The 17,335-nt window shown below is 53.4% G+C and overlaps 1 pseudogene; it reads left to right on the top strand.

Moving 5' to 3' along the window:
- Positions 1-4,622: 4,622 nt before the first annotated feature.
- LOC140425863 (uncharacterized) lies at positions 4,623-16,481 on the top strand (annotated as a pseudogene).
- Positions 16,482-17,335: the final 854 nt, after the last annotated feature.

The following is a 17,335-nucleotide window of genomic DNA, read 5'->3' as shown; positions in this document are numbered from 1 at the left end:
TTAAAAGGGCGTGGGTACTCGCACACCTAAAGAAATTAAAGGCAGATGTGGTTATGTTGCAGGAGACGCACCTGAAATTGACAGATCAGGTCAGACTACATAAAGGATGGGTGGGACAGGTGTTTCATTCGGGTTTGGATGCGAAGAATAGGAGGGTGGCTATTTTAGTGGGGAAACGGGTACTGTTTGAGGCAAAGACCATAGCGGCGGACAGTGGGGGTAGATACGTGATGGTGAGTGGCAGACTGCAACGGCAGGCGGTGGTTCTGGTGAACGTGTACGTCCCGAACTGGGATGATGCAAACTTCATGAGGCGTATGTTGGGGCGTAATCCAGACCTGGAGGTGGGAAAGTTGATAATGGGGGGCGATTTCAATACAGTGCTTGATCCAGGGCTGGACCGGTCGAGGTCCAGGACCGGGAGGAGGCCGGCAGCGGCCAAGGTGCTTAAGGACTTCATGGAGCAGATGGGAGGAGTAGATCCTTGGAGATTTATCAGACCTAGGAGTAAGGAGTTCTCATTCTTCTCCCATGTTCACAAGGTATATTCACGGATAGACTTTTTTGTCCTGGGAAGGGCACTGATTCCGAAGGTGACAGGGACAGAGTACACGGCCATAGCCATCTCGGACCACGCTCCACACTGGGTAGATCTGGAGGTAGGAGAGGAAAAGGAACAGCACCCACTCAGGAGAATGGATATGGGCCTGTTGGCGGATGAGGGGATATGTCTAAGGGTGAGGGGGTTTATCGAAAGGTACTTGGAGCTTAATGACAGTGGAGAGGTTCAGGTGGGAGTGGTCTAGGAGGCGTTGAAGGCGGTGGTCAGAGGGGAACTGATATCCATAAGGGCACATAAAGGGAAGCAAGAGAGTAAAGAAAGGGAGTGATTGCTGAGAGAACTTCTGAGGGTGGACAGGCAATATGCAGAGGCACCGGAGGAAGGACTGTACAGGGAAAGACAAAGGTTACATGTGGAATTTGACCTGCTGACCACGGGTAAGGCAGAGGCACAGTGGAGGAGGGCACAGGGAGTGCAGTATGAGTATGGAGAGAAGGCGAGTCGGTTACTGGCCCAACAATTGAGGAAGAGGGGAGTGGCGAGGGAGATAGGAGGGGTGAGGGATGAGGAGGGAGAGATGGAACGGGGAGCGGAGAGAGTGAATGGGGTGTTTAAGACATTCTATGAGAGGTTGTATAAGGCTCAGCCCCCGGAAGGGAAGGAGGGAATGATGCATTTCCTGGATCAGCTGGAATTCCCGAAGGTGGAGGAACAGGAGAGGGCAGGACTGGGAGCACAGATGGATGTGGAGGAGGTGGTAAAGGGGATTGGGAGCATGCAGGCGGCGAAGGCCCCGGGACCGGATGGGTTCCCGGTGGAATTTTATAGGAAATATATAGACCTACTGGCCCCGCTCTTGACAAGAACCTTTAATGAGGCCAGGGAAAGGGGGAAGTTGCCCCCGACTATGTCGGAGGCGACAATATCGTTACTTTTGAAGAAGGATAAGGACCCGCTGCAGTGTGGGTCCTACAGGCCCATTTCCCTTTTGAATGTAGATGCTAAGCTCCTGGCTAAGGTAATGGCGACGAGGATAGAGGATTGTGTCCCGGGGGTGGTCCATGAGGATCAAACTGGGTTCGTTAAGGGGAGACAGCTGAACATGAACATACGGAGGCTGCTAGGGGTGATGATGATGTCCCCACCAGAGGGGGAGGCGGAGATAGTGGTGGCGATGGATGCCGAGAAAGCATTTGACAGGGTGGAGTGGGACTACCTGTGGGTTACTGTTTGCATTGGTAATTGAGCCCCTGGCCATAGCACTGAGGGGCTCCAGGAAGTGGAGGGGAGTACTCAGGGGAGGAGAAGAACACTGGGTATTATTGTATGCAGATGATTTACTGTTGTATGTTGCGGACCCGGTGGAGGGGATGCCTGAGATAATGCAGATGCTCGGGGAGTTTGGGGAATTCTCGGGGTACAAATTGAACATGGGGAAGAGTGAGTTGTTTGTGGTACATCCAGGGGACCAGAGCAGGGGAATAGAGGATTTACCGCTGAGGAGGGTAACAAGGGATTTCCAGTACTTGGGGATCCAGATAGCCAGGAGTTGGGGAACCTTACATAGGCTTAATTTAACACGATTGGTGGAACAGATGGAGGAGGATTTTAAGAGATGGGTCATGGTGCCCCTGTCACTGGTGGGGAGGGTGCAGGCGGTCAAAATGGTAGTCCTCCCGAGATTCCTTTTTGTGTTTCAGTGCCTCCCGGTGATGGTCACGAAGGCTTTTTTCAAGAAGATCAAGAAAAGAGTCATGAGTTTTGTGTGGGCTGGGAAGACCCCGAGAGTGAGGAGGGGGTTCGTGCAGCGTAGCAGGGAGAGGGGGGGACTGGCACTACCGAGCTTAAGTGAGTACTATTGGGCCGCCAATATTTCAATGGTGTGTAAGTGGATGGGAGAAGGGGAGGGAGCGGCGTGGAAGAGATTGGAGATGGCGTCCTGCAAAGGAACCAGCCTACAAGCACTGGTGATGGCACCGCTGCCGTTCTCCCCAAAGAAATACACCACTAGTCCAGTGGTGGTGGCAACACTGAAAATTTGGGGGCAGTGGAGACGGCACAGGGGAATGACGGGAGCCTCGGTCCGGTCCCCGATAAGAAATAATCATAGGTTTGTCCCGGGGAGAATAGATGGGGGATTTGGAGCATGGCAGAGAGCTGGGATTGTGCAACTGAGGGATCTGTTCCTGGACGGGACGTTTGCGAGTCTGGGAGCGCTAACGGAAAAATATGGGTTGCCCCAAGGGAATGCATTTCGATACATGCAACTGAGGGCTTTTGCGAGGCAACAGGTGAGGGAATTCCCGCAGCCCCCGACGCAGGAGATTCAGGATAGAGTGATCTCAGGGACATGGGTGGGGGATGGTAGGGTGCCAGATATATACAGGGAAATGAGAGATGAAGGCGAGAACATGGTGGAAGAGCTGAAGGTAAATGGGAGGAAGAGCTGGGGGAAGAGATTGAAGAGTGGCTGTGGGCAGATGTCCTACGTAGGGTAAACTCTTCGTCCTCGTGCGCCAGGCTTAGCCTGATACAATTTAAGGTTTTGCACAGGGCACATATGACCGGAGCAAGGCTCAGTAAATTTTTCGGGGTAGAGGATAGGTGTGGGAGATGCTCGAGAAGCCCAGCAAACCACACCCACATGTTTTGGTCATGCCCGGCACTGCAGGGGTTCTGGGTGGGGGTGGCGAAGGTGCTTTCAAAGGTGGTGGGGGTCCGGGTCGAGCCAGGCTGGGGGCTGGCTATATTCGGGGTTGCAGAAGAGCCGGGAGTGCAGGAGGCGAGAGAGGCTGATGTTTTGGCCTTTGCGTCCCTAGTAGCCCGGCGAAGGATACTGCTTATGTGGAAGGAAGCCAAGCCTCCGGGCGTGGAGACCTGGATAAACGACATGGCAGGGTTTATAAAACTGGAACGGATAAAGTTTGCACTAAGGGGTTCGGCTCGGGTTCACCAGGCGGTGGCAACTGTTCATTAACTCGCAGAACGATAAAGGAAATGGGAAGGTAACAGCAGCAACCCGGGGGGGGGGGGGGGGGGGGGGAGGGCCCAGGTGGGTCCTCAGGGGTGTTTTTGTAAAGATATTGGTACTTGGTTATGTATATTGAATTGCTGATTTTATTATTTGGGAGAGTTATTGTTTTTGTTATGGCGGTTGCCATTTAGTTTATATATTATTTATTTATTTGTTAAAATACAGTCACGGTTATTTATATTGTTTTGCTGTTGTAAAAAGGGGAAAAACCTTTGTACTGTTTTGTTTGGCCGAAAAAGTTGAATAAAATATATTATTTAAAAAAATGAAGTTACTGTGAAAATCCCCTAGTCGCCACACTATGGCGCATATTCGGGTACACTGAGGGAGAATTCAGAATGTCCAATTCACCTAACAAGCATGTCTTTCGGGACTTGTGGGAGGAAACCGGAGCACCCGGAGAAAACCCACGCAGACACAGGATGAGCGTGCAAACTCCGCAGACAGTGACCCAAGCCGGGAATCGAACCTGGGTCCCTGGCGCTGTGAAGCAGCAGTTCTAACTACTGTTAGAAGATGAGGGATTTGGTGTACTGTAGGGGAAAGGGATTGGGTGTGGGTATATGTTCTTCCTTCCTGAAATGTTTTATATTGAAGTTGGGTTCGGGTAATGAAGCTGTTTGTTGAAACATTGTGTTAGAATTTTGCTTTTTCCCCAGGTGGGGGTCACCCTGTGGTGATATGCCTGTGCACAGTTTTGTATATAGTTGTCTATCAATGTATATAGTTACTAATGTGATCTCCAAGCAGCTGGGGGTGATAGAGATCTACCATGTGACTCTAGATAACCGACAGCTGGTAGTAAGTTGTGCAAGAGGATAATCGCACTAAAAGTAGCTCCAGGAGAATTCAGTGAATTCATTTATTTTGTTACCATTTGTATCATTGTTTGTTAGCTATCTTCCAAGTGTTCATCTTGTTAATAAATTATCATACTAGTTAAAGAACTAGATGCTGTGTGTCGATCTTTACTATGGCCATAACACAGAACATAAAAAGAAAATTCTTCTGCCTGCCTGGTAAACTATGGGCAACTGGAACTCAATGCAAGGAAAGACTATGAAGTTAGAGATGGAATGTTTGAAGACACTCAACCAGCTTCAAGTCATCGGTAACGTAGATCAGAATTGGAGTGTTTTTAAGCAGCAATTCAGATTCTATGTTGCAGCCGTTGGCCTGCATGCACAGCCTGATGAGAGACATATTGCATTGCTGCATACGGTAGCAGGTCCGCAAGCAATAGAAATTTGCATTACCTTTGCGTTCGACAGCGAAGAGGAAATCAAGAGCTTCGATAAAGTACTTTGCTCACCAAAGAAAAATGAAACGTTTGAACGTTATATATTTTGTACACATATCCAAAAAGCAGGCAAATCTTTTGATAGTTTCTTAACCGACTTGCGGTTGAAGGCGCCGTCATGCAATTTTAGTACTTTAAAGTCGTCGATGATCCATGAGCAGATAGTGTTCGGGATATCAAATGACAAGGTACGCGAGAGGCTATTAAGGGAAGAAGAGCTTCAATTAGAAAACGCTGTCAAGATTTGTCATGCAGGGGGCTGCCATTCCGTTGGGCAGGGACTCACTTCAGATACTTCTGCACTGTAAATTCTATGATAATCTATGATACCTGGGGGTGCAGGTTGCTCAGGAGTGGGGGGGGGGGGGCTCTGTTGGTACAACATTTCTAGTTTGGTGGGGAGAGTGAAAGCTGATTTGATCTCCCTCTGTCACTGGCGGGTCAGGTACAGGCGGTTAAAATGAACGTGTTGCCGCGATTTTTGTTTATTTTCCAATGCCTGCCGATTTTCCTGCCAAAGGCATTTTTTTGAGAGATTGAAGGAATGATTACCTCGTTCATATGGGGAGGGAAGGTGGCCAGAGTTAGACAGGTGCTGCTACAGAGGGGAAGGCAGGCAGGGGGTTTGGGTCTTCTGAACCTGATGTATTATTACTGGGTGGCAAATGTGGAGAAGGTGCGGAGCTGAGTACGAGGGGTTGATTCCCAGTGGGTCAGAATGGAGGAGAGTTTGTGTAGGGGTCGGGATTGAAGACGCAAGCAACAGCGCCACTCCCGATGGCCCCGTGGAAATACTCAGGGAGTCCGGTATTAATAGCTTCATTGAGAATTTGGAGGACGTTTCGCCAACACTTCAGGTTGGGCCAGGATCAAGGGAAATGCTGATTCGGGGGAACCACAGATTTGAGCCAGGGATGGAAATTTTCGGAATTGGGAGGAGAAGGGGATTAAGACACTAAAAGATTTGTTTCTTGTGGGTCGGTTGGCAGGATTGAAGGAGCTGGGAGCGAAGTATGGGCTAGAGCAGGGGGAAATGTTTAGATACATGCAGGTTCGAGATTTTGCCAGGAAGGAGATACAGAGCTTCCCGGTGGAACCGGCCTCCACATTGCTGGAGGAGGTGCTGATGACAGGGGGAGAGGAGAAGGGGGTAGTGTCGGTGATTTACGGGGCTATTTTGGAAGAGGAGAAGGCACCACTGGAAGGGATCAAAGCAAAGTGGGAGGAAGAGTTGGGAGAGGATATGGAGGAGGGGTTCTGGTGTGAGGTGCTCCGGAGAGTGAACGCCTCCACCTCGTGCGCTAGGTTGGGGCTGATACAACTGAAGGTGGTGTATAGAGCGCACCTTGCAAGGGCGAGGATGAGCCGGTCTTTGAGGAGGTAGAAGATGTGTGTGAACGTTGGTGGGGGGGGGGGGGGGGGGGGGGGGGGGGGGAGGCTCAAATCATGTTCATATGTTTTGATCCTGTTCAAAGCTGGAGGATTACTGGAAGGAGGTGTTTAGGGTAATCTCTAAAGTGGTGCACGTGAAACTGGACCCGGGATCTCGGGAGGCCGTATTCGGGGTGTCGGACCAGCTGGGGCTGGAAACGGGTATGGAGGCAGATGTTGTAGCCTTCGCCTCGTTGATCGCCCGAAGGCGGATTCTGTTGGGGTGGAGAGCAACCTCTCCACCCAGTGCCCTGGCGTGACGGGGGGACCTGTTGGAATTCTTGACTCTTGAGAAGGTTAAGTTTGAACTGAGGGGAAGGATGGAGGGGTTCTACAATCATTGGCTTTATTCATTATGCACTTTCAAGAATTGGATAACATCGAACATTAGTTGGGGGGTGAGGGGGGTGGGGGGAGTTGGGAGGGTTGGGGAGAGAGGTACTGTATGTGTTCATGGTGACTATGGGTGATTCCTGATTCCTTTTTGTTATTTGTTTAAGTTAACATGCGGGTTGCTGTTTGGGGGTTTGGTGGGAGGATGGGATTGTTGTTGTTGATATGGGGATTGACATTATATTCGTTACTGCTTATTGTTTATTTTCGGTGGATGCAAATTTGGGAGAAAATGTGAAAAAGGAGGAGAATAAAAATATTTTTAAAAAAAGATTTGTCATGCAAGTGAGCTAGCTGCACAGAAGCTGGACTCTCAACCTGAACCATTTCTGTGCTAATCTGGAAGAAGACGCCAGCGCCGTAAGCACTGTGACGCAGTTGAATTAAAAAATGTGGTCTCAGTGCGGTTGGCCATTTTAAGTGGCCGACTAGGTCCGCCATTTTATGCCAACGATGTGGCAATCCACATGGGCCACGGCAATATCCAGCATTTGGGAAGGCGTATTCTAAGTGTGGCTGAACAATTCATTTTGTGAATCAATGTTTTTCGCGTCCAGCAGTTGACCAAACAGGATCAGTCAACGTGATCGATGAGATGTCCATTGCAGACCTGTTTTTCGTTGATCCGATTTTGACTAAGGACACTCACTGTGTCCTTAGTCGACATCAGATCAACGAATATGCAGAGTGAAGAAGTCTTACTGGCCAGTTGCGGCAATACTGATGGTGATGCTGATACCAAAATCGTTAATCACAGTAACTTCTTTGCACTATTAATGTAAGCTTACTTGTGACAATAAAGATTATAACAATCAAACAAGACTACTGAAAGACTACAATGAGAATGTGATTCTGATGCTGGGAGCATGTGAACTTGAAGCCTGGGTACACAACAGAAGTTATAGAATACCATTTTCCATTGTGGACACAGAACGCGAGTCCATCAAAGGAGTGGACGCCAGTGAGGCCCTGAACCTAGTTGAGCAGGTATACATTCACGACAGCGCTGCGACATAGGATCATTGCGACTGGCAAAGAAATATAATGGCACAGTTATCCGATGAGATACAAGCGAAAAGTAAAGTGCAGGAAGATAAGCCAGATGAAGAGATGGAGGAGCCAAAGGGAATTCCAGAATTCTGGTTGACAGTATTCAAAAATGAAGATTTGCTCAGTGACATGGTTTCCGAGCATAATGAGCCGATCTTAAAGCATCTACAAGATGTAAACGTAACATTTTCAGATCTTGGACAGCCAATGATCTTTACTCTGGAGTTCAGGTTTGAGTCAAATGAGTATTTCACAAATGAGGCAGTGACAAAAACATACCAGATGGAGTCGCAGCCTGATGAGTCAGACGTTTTCTTCTTTGAAATCATAGGGTGCCAGATCAACTGGAAGAAAGCAAAAAAGATCACATTGAAAACCATTAAAATGATTCAGAAGCATAAGGGTCGGGGCACTGGTAGGACAGTTACGAAAACTGCAGCATATGACTCTTTCTTAAACGTTATTTAGTCCTCCTGAAGTCCCGCAGCACGGAGAGCTGGATGAAGGTTCCGCAGCACGGAGAGCTGGATGAAGGTTCCGCAGCACGGAGAGCTGGATGAAGGTTCCGCAGCACGGAGAGCTGGATGAAGGTTCCGCAGCACGGAGAGCTGGATGAAGGTTCCGCAGCACGGAGAGCTGGATGAAGGTTCCGCAGCACGGAGAGCTGGATGAAGGTTCCGCAGCACGGAGTGCTGGATGAAGGTTCTGCAGCACGGAGAGCTGGATGAAGGTTACTCAGCATGGAGAGCTGGATGAAGGTTCCGCAGCACGGAGAGCTGGATGAAGGTTCTGCAGCACGGAGAGCTGGATGAAGGTTACTCAGCATGGAGAGCTGGATGAAGGTTCCGCAGCACGGAGAGCTGGATGAAGGTTCCGGAGCATGGAGAGCTGGATGAAGGTTCCGCAGCACGGAGAGCGGGATGAAGGTTCCGCAGCACGGAGAGCTGGATGAAGGTTCCGCAGCACGGAGAGCGGGATGAAGGTACCGCAGCACGGAGAGCTGGATGAAGGTACCGCAGCACGGAGAGATGGATGAAGGTACCGCAGCACGGAGAGCTGGATGAAGGTTCTGCAGCACGGAGAGCTGGATGAAGGTTCCGCAGCACGGAGAGCTGGATGAAGGTTCCGCAGCACGGAGAGCTGGATGAAGGTTCCGCAGCACGGAGAGCTGGATGAAGGTTCCGCAGCACGGAGAGCTGGATGAAGGTACCGCAGCACGGAGAGCTGGATGAAGGTACCGCAGCACAGAGAGCTGGATGAAGGTGCCGCAGCACGGAGAGCTGGATGAAGGTTCCGCAGCACGGAGAGCTGGATTAAGGTTCCGCAGCACGGAGAGCTGGATAAAGGTTCCGCAGCACGGAGAGCTGGATGAAGGTTCCCCAGCACGGAGAGCTGGATGAAGGTTCCGCAGCACGGAGAGCTGGATGAAGGTTCCGCAGCACGGAGAGCTGGATGAAGGTTGCGCAGCACAGAGAGCTGGATAAAGGTTCCGCAGCACGGAGAGCTGGATGAAGGTTCCGCAGCACGGAGAGCTGGATGAAGGTTCCGCAGCACGGAGAGCTGGATGAAGGTTCCGCAGCACGGAGAGCTGGATGAAGGTTCCCCAGCATGGAGAGCTGGATGAAGGTTCCGCAGCACGGAGAGCGGGATGAAGGTTCTGCAGCACGGAGAGCTGGATGAAGGTTCCGCAGCACGGAGAGCTGGATGAAGGTTCCGCAGCACGGAGAGCTGGATGAAGGTTCCGGAGCACGGAGAGCTGGATGAAGGTTCCGCAGCACGGAGAGCTGGATGAAGGTTCCGCAGCACGGAGAGCTGGATGAAGGTTCCGCAGCACGGAGAGCTGGATGAAGGTTCCGCAGCACGGAGAGCTGGATGAAGGTTCCGCAGCACGGAGAGCTGGATGAAGGTTCCGCAGCACGGAGAGCTGGATGAAGGTTCCGCAGCACGGAGAGCTGGATGAAGGTTCTGCAGCACGGAGAGCTGGATGAAGGTTCCGCAGCACGGAGAGCTGGATGAAGGTTCTGCAGCACGGAGAGCTGGATGAAGGTTCCGCAGCACGGAGAGCTGGATGAAGGTTCCGCAGCACGGAGAGCTGGATGAAGGTTCCGCAGCACGGAGAGCTGGATGAAGGCTCCCCAGCACGGAGAGCTGGATGAAGGTTCTGCAGCACGGAGAGCTGGATGAAGGTTCTGCAGCACGGAGAGCTGGATGAAGGTTCCGCAGCACGGAGAGCTGGATGAAGGTTCCGCAGCACGGAGAGCTGGATGAAGGTTGCGCAGCACGGAGAGCTGGATGAAGGTTCCGCAGCACGGAGAGCTGGATGAAGGTTGCGCAGCACAGAGAGCTGGATGAAGGTTGCGCAGCACGGAGAGCTGGATGAAGGTTGCGCAGCACAGAGAGCTGGATGAAGGTTCCGCAGCACGGAGAGCTGGATGAAGGTTGCGCAGCACGGAGAGCTGGATGAAGGTTCCGCAGCACGGAGAGCTGGATGAAGGTTCCGCAGCACGGAGAGCTGGATGAAGGTTCCGCAGCACGGAGAGCTGGATGAAGGTTCCGCAGCACGGAGAGCTGGATGAAGGCTCCCCAGCACGGAGAGCTGGATGAAGGTTCTGCAGCACGGAGAGCTGGATGAAGGTTCTGCAGCACGGAGAGCTGGATGAAGGTTCCGCAGCACGGAGAGCTGGATGAAGGTTCCGCAGCACGGAGAGCTGGATGAAGGTTGCGCAGCACGGAGAGCTGGATGAAGGTTCCGCAGCACGGAGAGCTGGATGAAGGTTGCGCAGCACAGAGAGCTGGATGAAGGTTGCGCAGCACGGAGAGCTGGATGAAGGTTGCGCAGCACAGAGAGCTGGATGAAGGTTCCGCAGCACGGAGAGCTGGATGAAGGTTCTGCAGCACGGAGAGCTGGATGAAGGTTCCGCAGCACGGAGAGATGGATGAAGGTTCCGCAGCACGGAGAACTGGATGAAGGTTCCGCAGCACGGAGAGCTGGATGAAGGTTGCGCAGCACGGAGAGCTGGATGAAGGTTGCGCAGCACAGAGAGCTGGATGAAGGTTCCGCAGCACGGAGAGCTGGATGAAGGTTCCGGAGCATGGAGAGCTGGATGAAGGTTCTGCAGCACGGAGAGCTGGATGAAGGTTCCGCAGCACGGAGAGCTGGATGAAGGTTCCGCAGCACGGAGAGCTGGATGAAGGTTCCGCAGCACGGAGAGCTGGATGAAGGTTCCGCAGCACGGAGAGCTGGATGAAGGTTCCGCAGCACGGAGAGCTGGATGAAGGTTCCGCAGCACGGAGAGCTGGATGAAGGTTCCGCAGCACGGAGAGCTGGATGAAGGTTCCGCAGCACGGAGAGCTGGATGAAGGTTCTGCAGCACGGAGAGCTGGATGAAGGTTCTGCAGCACGGAGAGCTGGATGAAGGTTCGGCAGCACGGAGAGCTGGATGAAGGTTCCGCAGCACGGAGAGCTGGATGAAGGTTCCGCAGCACGGAGAGCTGGATGAAGGTTCCGCAGCACGGAGAGCTGGATGAAGGTTCCGCAGCACGGAGAGCTGGATGAAGGTTCAGCAGCACGGAGAGCTGGATGAAGGTTCCGCAGCACGGAGAGCTGGATGAAGGTTCCGCAGCACGGAGAGCTGGATGAAGGTTCCGCAGCACGGAGAGCTGGATGAAGGTACCGCAGCACGGAGAGCTGGATGAAGGTTCCGCAGCACGGAGAGCTGGATGAAGGTTCCGCAGCACGGAGAGCTGGATGAAGGTTCCGCAGCACGGAGAGCTGGATGAAGGTTCCGCAGCACGGAGAACTGGATGAAGGTTCCGCAGCACGGAGAGCTGGATGAAGGTTCCGCAGCACGGAGAGCTGGATGAAGGTTCCGCAGCACGGAGAGCTGGATGAAGGTTCCGCAGCACGGAGAGCTGGATGAAGGTTCCACAGCACGGAGAGCTGGATGAAGGTTCCGCAGCACGGAGAGCTGGATGAAGGTTCCGCAGCACGGAGAGCTGGATGAAGGTTCCGCAGCACGGAGAGCTGGATGAAGGTTCCGCAGCACGGAGAGCTGGATGAAGGTTCCGCAGCACGGAGAGCTGGATGAAGGTTCCGCAGCACGGAGAGCTGGATGAAGGTTCCGCAGCACGGAGAGCTGGATGAAGGTTCCGCAGCACGGAGAGCTGGATGAAGGTTCCGCAGCACGGAGAGCTGGATGAAGGTTCCGCAGCACGGAGAGCTGGATGAAGGTTCCGCAGCACGGAGAGCTAGATGAAGGTTCCGCAGCACGGAGAGCTGGATGAAGGTACCGCAGCACGGAGAGCTGGATGAAGGTTCCGCAGCACGGAGAGCTGGATGAAGGTTCCGGAGCACGGAGAGCTGGATGAAGGTTCCGCAGCACGGAGAGCTGGATGAAGGTTCCGCAGCACGGAGAGCTGGATGAAGGTTCTGCAGCACGGAGAGCTGGATGAAGGTTCCGCAGCATGGAGAGCGGGATGAAGGTTCCGCAGCACGGAGAGCTGGATGAAGGTGCCGCAGCACGGAGAGCTGGATGAAGGTTCTGCAGCACGGAGAGCTGGATGAAGGTTCTGCAGCACGGAGAGCTGGATGAAGGTTCCGCAGCACGGAGAGCTGGATGAAGGTTCCGCAGCACGGAGAGCTGGATGAAGGTTCTGCAGCACGGAGAGCTGGATGAAGGTTCCGCAGCAAGGAGAGCTGGATGAAGGTTCTGCAGCACGGAGAGCTGGATGAAGGTTCTGCAGCACGGAGAGCTGGATGAAGGTTTCGCAGCACGGAGAGCTGGATGAAGGTTCTGCAGCACGGAGAGCTGGATGAAGGTTCTGCAGCACGGAGAGCTGGATGAAGGTTCGGCAGCACGGAGAGCTGGATGAAGGTTTCGCAGCACGGAGAGCTGGATGAAGGTTCCGCAGCAAGGAGAGCTGGATGAAGGTGCCGCAGCATGGAGAGCGGGATGAAGGTTCCGCAGCACGGAGAGCTGGATGAAGGTGCCGCAGCACGGAGAGCTGGATGAAGGTTCTGCAGCACGGAGAGCTGGATGAAGGTTCCGCAGCACGGAGAGCTGGATGAAGGTTCCGCAGCACGGAGAGCTGGATGAAGGTACCGCAGCACGGAGAGCTGGATGAAGGTTCCGCAGCACGGAGAGCTGGATGAAGGTTGCGCAGCACAGAGAGCTGGATGAAGGTTCCGCAGCAAGGAGAGCTGGATGAAGGTTCTGCAGCACGGAGAGCTGGATGAAGGTTCCGCAGCACGGAGAGCTGGATGAAGGTTGCGCAGCACAGAGAGCTGGATGAAGGTTCCGCAGCAAGGAGAGCTGGATGAAGGTTCCGCAGCACGGAGAGCTGGATGAAGGTTCTGCAGCACGGAGAGCTGGATGAAGGTTGCGCAGCACAGAGAGCTGGATGAAGGTTGCGCAGCACGGAGAGCTGGATGAAGGTTGCGCAGCACAGAGAGCTGGATGAAGGTTCCGCAGCACGGAGAGCTGGATGAAGGTTCTGCAGCACGGAGAGCTGGATGAAGGTTCCGCAGCACGGAGAGATGGATGAAGGTTCCGCAGCACGGAGAACTGGATGAAGGTTCCGCAGCACGGAGAGCTGGATGAAGGTTGCGCAGCACGGAGAGCTGGATGAAGGTTGCGCAGCACGGAGAGATGGATGAAGGTTCCGCAGCACGGAGAGCTGGATGAAGGTTCTGCAGCACGGAGAGCTGGATGAAGGTTCCGGAGCATGGAGAGCTGGATGAAGGTTCCGCAGCACGGAGAGCTGGATGAAGGTTCCGCAGCACGGAGAGCTGGATGAAGGTTCCGGAGCATGGAGAGCTGGATGAAGGTTCTGCAGCACGGAGAGCTGGATGAAGGTTCCGCAGCACGGAGAGCTGGATGAAGGTTCCGCAGCACGGAGAGCTGGATGAAGGTTCCGCAGCACGGAGAGCTGGATGAAGGTTCCGCAGCACGGAGAGCTGGATGAAGGTTCCGCAGCACGGAGAGCTGGATGAAGGTTCCGCAGCACGGAGAGCTGGATGAAGGTTCCGCAGCACGGAGAGCTGGATGAAGGTTCCGCAGCACGGAGAGCTGGATGAAGGTTCTGCAGCACGGAGAGCTGGATGAAGGTTCTGCAGCACGGAGAGCTGGATGAAGGTTCGGCAGCACGGAGAGCTGGATGAAGGTTCCGCAGCACGGAGAGCTGGATGAAGGTTCCGCAGCACGGAGAGCTGGATGAAGGTTCCGCAGCACGGAGAGCTGGATGAAGGTTCCGCAGCACGGAGAGCTGGATGAAGGTTCAGCAGCACGGAGAGCTGGATGAAGGTTCCGCAGCACGGAGAGCTGGATGAAGGTTCCGCAGCACGGAGAGCTGGATGAAGGTTCCGCAGCACGGAGAGCTGGATGAAGGTACCGCAGCACGGAGAGCTGGATGAAGGTTCCGCAGCACGGAGAGCTGGATGAAGGTTCCGCAGCACGGAGAGCTGGATGAAGGTTCCGCAGCACGGAGAGCTGGATGAAGGTTCCGCAGCACGGAGAACTGGATGAAGGTTCCGCAGCACGGAGAGCTGGATGAAGGTTCCGCAGCACGGAGAGCTGGATGAAGGTTCCGCAGCACGGAGAGCTGGATGAAGGTTCCGCAGCACGGAGAGCTGGATGAAGGTTCCGCAGCACGGAGAGCTGGATGAAGGTTCCGCAGCACGGAGAGCTGGATGAAGGTTCCGCAGCACGGAGAGCTGGATGAAGGTTCCGCAGCACGGAGAGCTGGATGAAGGTTCCGCAGCACGGAGAGCTGGATGAAGGTTCCGCAGCACGGAGAGCTGGATGAAGGTTCCGCAGCACGGAGAGCTGGATGAAGGTTCCGCAGCACGGAGAGCTGGATGAAGGTTCCGCAGCACGGAGAGCTGGATGAAGGTTCCGCAGCACGGAGAGCTAGATGAAGGTTCCGCAGCACTGAGAGCTGGATGAAGGTACCACAGCACGGAGAGCTGGATGAAGGTTCCGCAGCACGGAGAGCTGGATGAAGGTTCCGCAGCACGGAGAGCTGGATGAAGGTTCCGGAGCATGGAGAGCTGGATGAAGGTTCCGCAGCACGGAGAGCTGGATGAAGGTTCCGCAGCACGGAGAGCTGGATGAAGGTTCTGCAGCACGGAGAGCTGGATGAAGGTTCCGCAGCATGGAGAGCGGGATGAAGGTTCCGCAGCACGGAGAGCTGGATGAAGGTGCCGCAGCACGGAGAGCTGGATGAAGGTTCTGCAGCACGGAGAGCTGGATGAAGGTTCTGCAGCACGGAGAGCTGGATGAAGGTTCCGCAGCACGGAGAGCTGGATGAAGGTTCCGCAGCACGGAGAGCTGGATGAAGGTTCTGCAGCACGGAGAGCTGGATGAAGGTTCCGCAGCAAGGAGAGCTGGATGAAGGTTCTGCAGCACGGAGAGCTGGATGAAGGTTCTGCAGCACGGAGAGCTGGATGAAGGTTTCGCAGCACGGAGAGCTGGATGAAGGTTCTGCAGCACGGAGAGCTGGATGAAGGTTCTGCAGCACGGAGAGCTGGATGAAGGTTCGGCAGCACGGAGAGCTGGATGAAGGTTTCGCAGCACGGAGAGCTGGATGAAGGTTCCGCAGCAAGGAGAGCTGGATGAAGGTGCCGCAGCATGGAGAGCGGGATGAAGGTTCCGCAGCACGGAGAGCTGGATGAAGGTGCCGCAGCACGGAGAGCTGGATGAAGGTTCTGCAGCACGGAGAGCTGGATGAAGGTTCCGCAGCACGGAGAGCTGGATGAAGGTTCCGCAGCACGGAGAGCTGGATGAAGGTACCGCAGCACGGAGAGCTGGATGAAGGTTCCGCAGCACGGAGAGCTGGATGAAGGTTGCGCAGCACAGAGAGCTGGATGAAGGTTCCGCAGCAAGGAGAGCTGGATGAAGGTTCTGCAGCACGGAGAGCTGGATGAAGGTTCCGCAGCACGGAGAGCTGGATGAAGGTTGCGCAGCACAGAGAGCTGGATGAAGGTTCCGCAGCAAGGAGAGCTGGATGAAGGTTCCGCAGCACGGAGAGCTGGATGAAGGTTCTGCAGCACGGAGAGCTGGATGAAGGTTTCGCAGCACGGAGAGCTGGATGAAGGTTCCGCAGCACGGAGAGCTGGATGAAGGTTCTGCAGCACGGAGAGCTGGATGAAGGTTCCGCAGCACGGAGAGCTGGATGAAGGTTCCGCAGCACGGAGAGCTGGATGAAGGTTCCGCAGCACGGAGAGCTGGATGAAGGTTCCGCAGCACGGAGAGCTGGATGAAGGTTCCGCAGCACGGAGAGCTGGATGAAGGTTCCGCAGCACGGAGAGCTGGATGAAGGTTCCGCAGCACGGAGAGCTGGATGAAGGTTCTGCAGCAAGTCTCGCTGCTGACTTGAAAATTGGTCACTTCTTACATGAACATATAATTCTATGAACAGTGTTGTACTTCACTGAAGAAACTATTGCAGACGGTGATGATGATGATTACGATGATGCTGATTACAATGAGGAAAGGGAAGAGTCAGATGATAAGACAGAAGTGGGAGACTATGAAAGTTTATGCAGTTTATTTGGTACTGCTGAAGATGTGACGCCAAATAGCACACAATATGTGCAGGACAATGATAAGTGTGAAAGCTCTAAGATGGTGTGTGCAAAGGCTGAAAGTGAGATTGCAACAGCAGATAAATCAGTTGAGAGCAAATCAACTGCAATCAGCCAACAGACATAATCCCATTTTGGAGAAAGTACGATGAATCATCCTCTGCCCACAGAACGGTTCCTGCAGTGGATTCCCCAATACTTGAGGCCCGTCCACCAAAAGGCTTGCAGGAAGAACACATGGATACATTTTCGTCCAGTTCCCCAACGAAAGACGAAGCGTATATTGTTATATCAGATGAGGATGAGCTACTAATTGAGGCTAAAACACAAAGTGAAGAAGGAATGTTGAGGACATTGATCCAGCTATGACACCGGAGTGCGAGAGTGTGCAGATCATTCCTGAAGTCGCAGAATTGCCTGCAACTGCAAAATTGTCCAAAAGTGCCAGAAGAGCCAGTGTCAGTTTTCACAGCAAAAGATCCAGAAGAAGCTATTGCAACAAGGGATCCGGAACCGGCTAATCCCATGGCAGAGCCCAACAGCAAGAAGAATGCCACTAGCGTCAAAAAGAAAAGGAGACGCAATTAGCGGATCATTCAAATGAAAAGGAAGGGGAAGAGAAGAAGAGTTGAGGACACAGTTGGTCGACCAGGTAGCACCCACGATAGTGAAGACACAAGCATCGGCAATAGGGTCAGTTTGCAAAAACAAAAACCATGGAGATGGAGTAGGAAGCATCGCTTCAAAAGGTTATAAATGTTGGTGATGCAAAAAAGACCAACTAGAAAACCGATCTTCCGAAAGCTGAAGCGAGTTCGAGTTTCCGGTCGAGGTTCAGAAGAACAACGGGACGATTTTGTTTAGAACATGTAATAAGCGTGCACAAGCGACATGTTAAAAATTCAGGCATATCATGTTGTGTAAAGCACGTTAACACTTTCAAAGGAAGGGGAATGAGGTGATATGCCTGTGCACAGTTTT

This window comes from Scyliorhinus torazame, chromosome 6 (genome assembly GCF_047496885.1).
Source record: "Scyliorhinus torazame isolate Kashiwa2021f chromosome 6, sScyTor2.1, whole genome shotgun sequence".
In the NCBI taxonomy this organism is placed as follows: domain Eukaryota; kingdom Metazoa; phylum Chordata; class Chondrichthyes; order Carcharhiniformes; family Scyliorhinidae; genus Scyliorhinus; species Scyliorhinus torazame.
This window is presented reverse-complemented; position numbering and strand designations above follow the sequence as displayed.